General features: G+C 44.4%; 1 protein-coding gene across 1 annotated transcript in view; it reads left to right on the top strand.

The window, feature by feature from the left end:
• The first annotated feature begins 877 nt into the window (after nt 1-877).
• The window catches only part of LOC131758667 (placenta-specific gene 8 protein-like), a 23,598-nt gene continuing 16,538 nt past the window's right edge, over nt 878-7,937 (top strand). The window contains exon 1 of the mRNA XM_059067003.2: nt 878-956. The gene's annotated coding sequence lies outside the window, so the exon portion shown is untranslated. The remainder of the gene's footprint in view (nt 957-7,937) is intronic.

The following is a 7,937-nucleotide window of genomic DNA, read 5'->3' as shown; positions in this document are numbered from 1 at the left end:
TGGCACCAGACAGGCGGCTCCAAAATGCCACTGACCATGTGCCACTCTGCCCCCCTAACATTCAATACCTTCCTTTGTCTTCCCCCTGCCATACAGCGCTTTAGCATAGAACACAAGTCTCAACAACCTGACAAAAAGGAACATCAAGAGGCTTCCCTGGTGGCGCAGTGGTTAAGAATCCACCCGCCAATGCTGGGGACACGGGCTAGAGCCCTGCTCTGGGAAGATCCCACATGCCACGGAGCAACTAAGCCCGTGCGCCACAACTACTGAGCCTGTGATCTAGAGCCCGCGCTCTAGAGCCCACGAGCCATAACTACTGAAGCCCACGTGCCTAGAGTCCATGCTCTGCAACAAGAGAAGCCACCATAATGAGACGCCCGCACACCGCTCGCCGCAACTAGAGAAAACCCGCGCACAGCAACGAAGACCCAGTGCAACCAAAAATAAATAAATTCTTTTTTAAAAATTAAGAAATGCTTTTTAAAAAAAAGGAAGGTCAGTTATGTCTTTAGCATTTTTTGAGTCTTAAGACCAGCTGCCCAATGCTTACTTTTAAACGTGTTTCAAGACCCTTAAGTGCCTTAGGAAGTAGATGTATTATAGAAATCCTAAATAAATAAACAAGCCTCGGACCCTCATAAAATGTGTTGTTGCCCAATCATAAATAAATCTTGCTCTCTAAGGGAGCAGTGTTGTCAGGCAAATGTCACATAAAATAAACGGAATAAGGTAAAAATGGAGTGTCCGCTTTCTGAAAGGGAGAAACAGTGACCCGCACCAGGCAGTAACGACAGCCAGGTCATGGTTTCTTTCCTCCAATCCCACCTCTTAACTTTCCACACTCGAACCCCACCCTTGCTGATTACAGCCCTAGCTGCAGCAACAAAACGATGTTCCCAGAAGTTTCTCCTGGCTGATCTGAGCTGCTGTTCTCTGCAGTTAACTTGCGTGTGGTAAGTATTTTTGCAATAATGTCAGTGCTGCAAACCTCTTGTCTTTCTCTTTCATCCTCTTTCAAAAGAAAAACAAATTATTCTAAAAGTAGCAAATTCTGGAGCCAGTAAAATCTTACCGCGTAACTAACACAAGGCAGAATTGAATAATAGGTATTAATCACTTATTTGCTTCAGTGAATTTTTGTTAAAACCCACGTCTGCAACATGTAATTGTCTTTTAAATTAAATTTGACAGTGGTGATTCTTAAGAGCCTGTGTATATCATGACAGTTTCTTAAAAACGAAGTTACATTTCTTAAGAGAAAAAAATGTTCTTAGACATGAAAGAAGAAATTATCGTATCATCATTAAGACTGGTGTCTTAATATTCTGTTTAAGCAGAATATTCTAAAATTCCTTCTAGAAACTTGTTTAGTTTGTAGCTGGTTTCAAGATTTGCTGTTGGAATTACTTTTGCTAGTGTGGGGCAGGGGTACATGATGTGTGCTTCAGTCATTTTGAGGTTTATTATTATTTTATTGTCCGAAGTTAATTCTGTCTCTGTTTTTATATAACAAAAACAATTTTCTGAGATTATCACAATCTGGCCACTTGTTTCCTGTCCTGATTTGTATCGTTGTTATTATGGGCAGTATTACCAAGGCAGATCTCAGTATTTTCACTGTTGAGGGAATGATTAGCTTTTCTTGCTTGTATGATTTAAAGAAAGGAGAAAAAAGAAGGTTTTTTCTCCCTCTTACTTCCAGGTCCCTAAGGCAAACACATTTCTTAAAGATGGTAGATAAAAGGCATGTGCAGTTTGGGAGGTTTTATTGCTGACATCTTGATAGATGTATAGTCTAGAGATTTTGAAATTGTGTGTATGGGACATAACAGTTTCTGTATTCATACATTTGCTCATTCATTTATTTTTTTTAAACACTCATTATTGAACCTTTGCTTCAGGCACTGTGTTAGGATAAAAAGAGTGGCTAGGACCCTGCTCAGACTCCAGTAGAGGTGAGGGACCTGAAAACAACTGACCTTAAAATATAACCAGGACCGGGGCTTCCCTGGTGGTGCAGTGGTTGAGAGTCCGCCTGCCGATGCAGGGGACGCGGGTTCGTGCCCCGGCCCGGGAAGATCCCACATGCCGCGGAGCGGCTGGGCCCGTGAGCCATGGCCGCTGAGCCCGTGAGCCATGGCCGCTGAGCCCGCGCGTCCGGATCCTGTGCTCCGCAACGGGAGAGGCCACGGCAGTGAGAGGCCCGCGTCCTGCAAAAAAAAAAAAAAAAAAAAAAAAAAGAAAGAAAATATGACCAGACAGGCTTTTTTTTTTTTTTTTTTGCGGGACGCGGACCTCTCACTGCTGTTGCCTCCCTTATTGCGGAGCACAAGCTCCGGACGCGCAGGCTCCGCGGCACATGGGATCCTCCCAGACCGGGACACGAACCCGCATCCCCTGCATCGGCAGGCGGACCCTGGCAGGGTCCCTGGGAAGCCCCAGACAGGCATCTTGAGAGGCCTTAAACACACTGAAAATGTGTGGTGTGCTACCCATCCACACTCCTCCATAAGTAAAGAAGTCTGATGTAATTGTGATTATTTCCCTCAAAGTTTTCACTATTTTATTTCATTTTATTGCCCCAACTTTATTGGTGCCTTAAGGATGTGCTTAGTTTACCTCTTGCAAAGCAATCAACCCTAAGAACAACCCCAATGCACTTGAATGCATTAGCAAAGTGCAGAGGAATCCAGGAGGACTGAGCAATCACCATTGGTTAGCCATCAGTTTTATTGAGAAATTAGCACTTAATACTACTTTCAAACTCATCTGGGTTTTATGGGGATGGGCGGGGGAGGGGGGATGAAAACGGAGATAAATGTGTGTGCTTTTAATGGCTGCCCCTCTTAGCTCATAGATCATGCTCTGGAAAAATACATCTGGAGGCTCTGGGGAGAAAAAAAATATTTTATAATTAAGTGTTTGTATAGGCTGCTGCTTTTTTCCTGAATTAAATTTGTCAGCATTTAAGCGTTTCATGGCCACCAGGTAATTGTATTTTCACTGAAGTTTTGAGATCCATTTATACTGATTAGAGCACTCACAAATGGTTTTGTTATCTTCTTAGAAAGTATTGGATGGGACTGGCTCAAGTTACGGATTACAGACACCACCCAAATTCACCATTCTGTAACTTTTGACCTTTGCTTTTATGGCTAAGGACCAGCACTATCTTAACCCTCTTTACTTCCATCACCAGTACAAGTTGTTGGCATTGGGTGGGATGGGGGGCTCTTCCCCCCCATCCCTCACAAATAGTACAAAATCTAAAATTATTTAACAAAGTTGACTGTTTACCAAAAAAGTTTTCTAAAAAAATCAACTAAGTCCCTTTAAGATGTTTGTGCTGAAGTGGATGCAGCTAAGCTGTCTTTTACCAGGTAAGTGATCTTCAACCCACATGAATCAAAGGACAGATGATTCCAATTAAAAACTGAGTTGCAGCAAGATTTAAAATACAGTCCTGTACATCATAGGTCTTCTAGTGTTTTTAGCAAAGATATTAAATCTGAGACAGTTGCAGGATTGCTATACTGCTATGACCAGATACTAGATATGCCAGGCATGGGTAGAGCCAAGCCCTCTGCAAGTTCAGGAGCTGGTGATACCCTCTTCTCTTTTGGGGATTGCCCTCTGCTGAGCTCCTATCTAAGAAAGATGTGAAGAGAGAAACAGAATAAAGGCAAGATAAAGGCAAGAGTCTGGGGAGATAAATAATTGCCTACGTGAGGAATATGATTTTAGTTGAGAGTTTCATAGCTGCATATGAATTGAGACTTCAAAGGTAACTCCAAGATTCATTCACTCAACCAATAATATTTCAACCTTTAATTCTACAAACAGAAATAAACTGTGGGATGAGCTGGAAGAACTCAAATTAAACTCTTTCTTCGAAAGACTCTTTCTGCTCCTTTATACCAACTCAAGAGTCATGGTAGAGGTCTTAACTAATTAGATAATAATTCTGAGCTAAAGCACAATGATTGGATCCCACTTCTAAAAGAGATAAATGCTTGCTCCCCGTTTATAACAGAAAGGGAAGCAGCCTTCTCGTCACTGTAATAAATGGTTTTATTGCCACATTTGGGTATGTTCATTAAAATGTGTTCCTGCACACACAAAAAAATTTTGTTAGATTAAATGGAAGGATATAATCACAGATGTCAATAGTGGTTAACTTTGTATGCTGGATTTAATAGAAATTTTTTCTTTTGACACTTTTGTGATTTTTAGACATGTCTTCATTGATCATATTAGCTGAGCTAAGTTTTTAAAATTATACACATTTGGGGTGAAAATTAAATGGGAGGGGAAATTTTAAATTAGAGGGGAAATGTGTGTTTTATTTTTGTGTAAAAGACTTAAGCTCCGGGCTTCCCTGGTGGCGCAGTGGTTGAGAGTCCGCCTGCCGATGCAGGAGACACGGGTTCGTGGCCCGGTCCGGGAGGATCCCACATGCCGCTGAGCGGCTGGGCCCGTGAGCCATGGCCGCTGAGCCTGCGCGTCCGGAGCCTGTGCTCCGCAACGGGAGAGGCCACGGCAGTGAGAGCTACTGAGCCTGCGCATCTGGAGCCTGTGCTCCGCAACAAGAGAGGCCACGATAGCGAGAGGCCCACACACCACGATGAAGAGTGACCCCCGCTTGCTTCAACTAGAGAAAGCCCACGCACAGCAACATAGACCCAATGCAGCCAAAAATAAATAATAAATAAATAAATAAATTTATTAAAAAGAAGAAAAAAGGATTAAGCTCCACTGCTTCAGTACTATTTGGATTAGACCAAATAGTTCCTTGTTGTTGGGAATGGGGGGCAGGGGGAAGGAGGAGGGAGGGGAGGCATCCTTGGCCTCTACCTACTAGGTGCCAATAGCAGTTGTCCCCCCACCCCGAGTTGTGACAACCAAAATGTCACCAGACATTACCAAATGTCCCCTGTGGGCAAAATCACCCCTGATTGAAACTCATTGGTTTAAATGAATAAATAATCTGATATTGAACATGTAGAGGAAGAAAAGTTTTCCTCGACCCTCTTAGGATCCCTGGCTGGGTCTGAAAATTAAACTAAGACAGTTTGACAGGAGAAATGCATACTAATTTTATTAAATTTTTACATATGTACATGGGGACTTCCGTAAGAGAATTAAAGACCCAAAGAAGTGACCGGAGGGGAAACTTTCATACTTTTAGACAAAGAAACAGTAAACTCGTGAAGAATTGACAAGACAAGGGGGTTTGTTCTAGGGGTACTAAATGGTGAAAAAGTAACAAGATTTGTTTACTCTTTTTTCTTTTAAGATTTATTTATTTATTTTTGTCTGCGTTGGGTCTTAGTTTCGGCAAGCGGGAACTTCATCGAAGCACACGGGATCTTTCGTTGTGGTGTGTGGGCTTCTCTCTAGTTGTGGCGTACAGGTTCCAGGGCGTCTGGGCTCAGCAGTTGTGGCGCGCAGGCTTGGTTGCCCCGCGGCATGTGGGATCCTAGTTCCCTGACCAGGGATGGAACCTGCAACCCCTGCATTCCCTGGACCACCAGGGAAGTCCCAAGGTTTGTTTATTCTTGGCCCTAAATTCCATATCTGGTGATAAGGGTGTCTGCCTTCCTTCTGGTACAGGGAGGGTACCTTTCACATGAGAGACTTATCTCCTGCTTTCAGGGAAGACAGGTAAAGGGAGAGACCTTCCTGCTTTTGCCATTTTCTCAAACTCCTTCAGCTTAAGAGATTCAATATGCCAAGATGCCACCTTTTAGGGTTCCTGGTCCTGAACCCCATCAAGCACTTAGTAGTTTCTAGGCTTTGTGGAGGCCACTGTCTTTGGGAAAAACGAAGATCACTGAAGCCCAGTGATCACCCTCAGAAAAACCAAAAAAAAAAAGGGAAAGAAAACTTAAGTTCTCAGAATGCACATAATTACAGATATCTCATATCCAAAGTTACTATAACTTCCTGTAGCTTTCTTAATAACTGTGGGAAAGAGGAAGTAAAGATGCTGCCATTGTCATTTACAGAAAAGGCACGGAGATAGCCAAGCATTGGTGCTATGGTTAGAGCCCAGTATCCTGACCCAAGTCCAGTGGGCTCTTCACCACACCACCGAAGTGTTAAGCAAGTTCAAAGGAGGGAGAGAGGCAAAGCCAACTTGGAGGATTTGGAATGGCTTCATGGAGGAGGTGGCATTTGAGATGAGATGTTGACAGGTCAGTGGGGAACATGGAGTCAAGAATTCACAGCAGGAACAGTATAGATGGAAAGTTTGCAGAGCAGTGAGGAATCTGACTGGATATGGGAAGGACATGGTCAGGGAAGGACTGGGAAAACAGGGTCGGTCAAGTTGTGAAGAGCTTCTGAGGGCAGGCTTACGGGGTTCGGGTGTGCAAAGGCAGTCTTTCCCTAGAACCGTGTGTGCCCGACACCCCTTAACAAATTGTAAGATCAAAGCAGAGAAGAAGCTTAATGAATTAGGTCCCCAGAGAGATTAGTGATGGTAGAATGATAATGCGAGCACATGTGTCACGTGCTGCTCATCCCCTACCCTCTCCCCAAATTACGCACTTTGGTGAGCCAGGTCCCCTTCACTTTCTTGAGGAAAGGAGCGTGACTGGACTCTCCTGGTGTCCGAAAAGTTCTCAGTCTTGCACTACCAAAAATACAAGAGGTTGGGCTTCCCTGGTGGCGCAGTGGTGGGAGCCCGCCTGCCGATGCAGGGGACGCGGGTTCATGTCCCGGTCCGGGAAGATCCCGCATCCCGCGGAGCGGCTGGGCCCGTGAGCCATGGCCGCTGAGCCTGCGCGTCCGCAGCCTGTGCTCCGCAACGGGAGGGGCCGCAACAGTGAGAGGCCCGCGTACCGCAAAAAAAAAAAAAAAATACAAGAGGGCTCCTAGTTTAAGCATTATCAGGCATTATCATGCCTGATAATAATGGCATTTTAAAAGTAAAAGTAGGGCTTCCCTGGTGGCGCAGTGGTTGAGAATCCGCCTGCCGATGCAGGAGACACGGGTTCGTGCCCTGGTCCGGGAAGATCCCACATGCCGCGGAGCGGCTGGGCCCGTGAGCCATGGCCGCTAGGCCTGCGCGTCCAGAGCCTGTGCTCCGCAACGGGAGAGGCCACAACAGTGAGAGGCCCGCGTACCACAAAAAAAAAAAAAAAAAAAAAAGTAAAAGTAATTTAGTTTCCATTAGACAATGCCCTACCTTCGATTATGCATAATCTTTTAAAATGTCCTTATAAATGAGAGTTTTCATTGTTTCGATGAAAATTTCAGAAATGATATAATCAGTGGTACATTAGGCAGAATCCTATTGGCATACAGACAATACCGAATTCTGTATGAGATCCAGATAATTGGCTCCAGGTGCAGACTCAGACCCAGGGACTCAAAGGCAGGCCTGCTGTGGAGTGTCTGGGTGCTGGAGAAGATCAAGAAAGGAGATTCCTTGATGGGTGCAGGATCTGCATGTTTCTGGGGGACAAGGCTGCAGGGGGATGGAAGCCAGATACAGATGAGTGACTAATCTTCTTTCTTTACTCCCAGTCTGTAGAAAAGAAGGGACTGTTTCCTCAGCTGTGGCCTACGTGGGGGCTTTCCTAGGTTGGGCAGGAAGCCCTCCTCCCAACCCCCAGTTAGTGACCAGAGGCTTTTTGTTTATAGAAATAATTTAGTTTAAATTAGGAAATGCCATACCTTCAACTCTACGAAATCATCTTTTAATTTCCTGATAACTGAAAGTTTGTATTGTTTTGGCTAAAATTTCAGAAATGACATTGTAGGGGAAGAAAAATAACTTTCCCTCTACCCTTCTATGTCCTCGGCCCCTGTAACAAAAGATAAAGAAGAGAAAAGCAGAAGTTTATTAACACGTGTATCTCATATACATGGGAGATATCCAGGGAAAACTGTTACTCTCAGAGGTGTCTTAGAATTCCGGCTTAGGG

This window comes from Kogia breviceps, chromosome 6 (genome assembly GCF_026419965.1).
Source record: "Kogia breviceps isolate mKogBre1 chromosome 6, mKogBre1 haplotype 1, whole genome shotgun sequence".
Taxonomy (NCBI): Eukaryota; Metazoa; Chordata; class Mammalia; order Artiodactyla; family Physeteridae; genus Kogia; species Kogia breviceps.
Note: the sequence above shows the minus strand (reverse complement) of the source record. Positions and strands in the feature narration are given on the sequence as shown.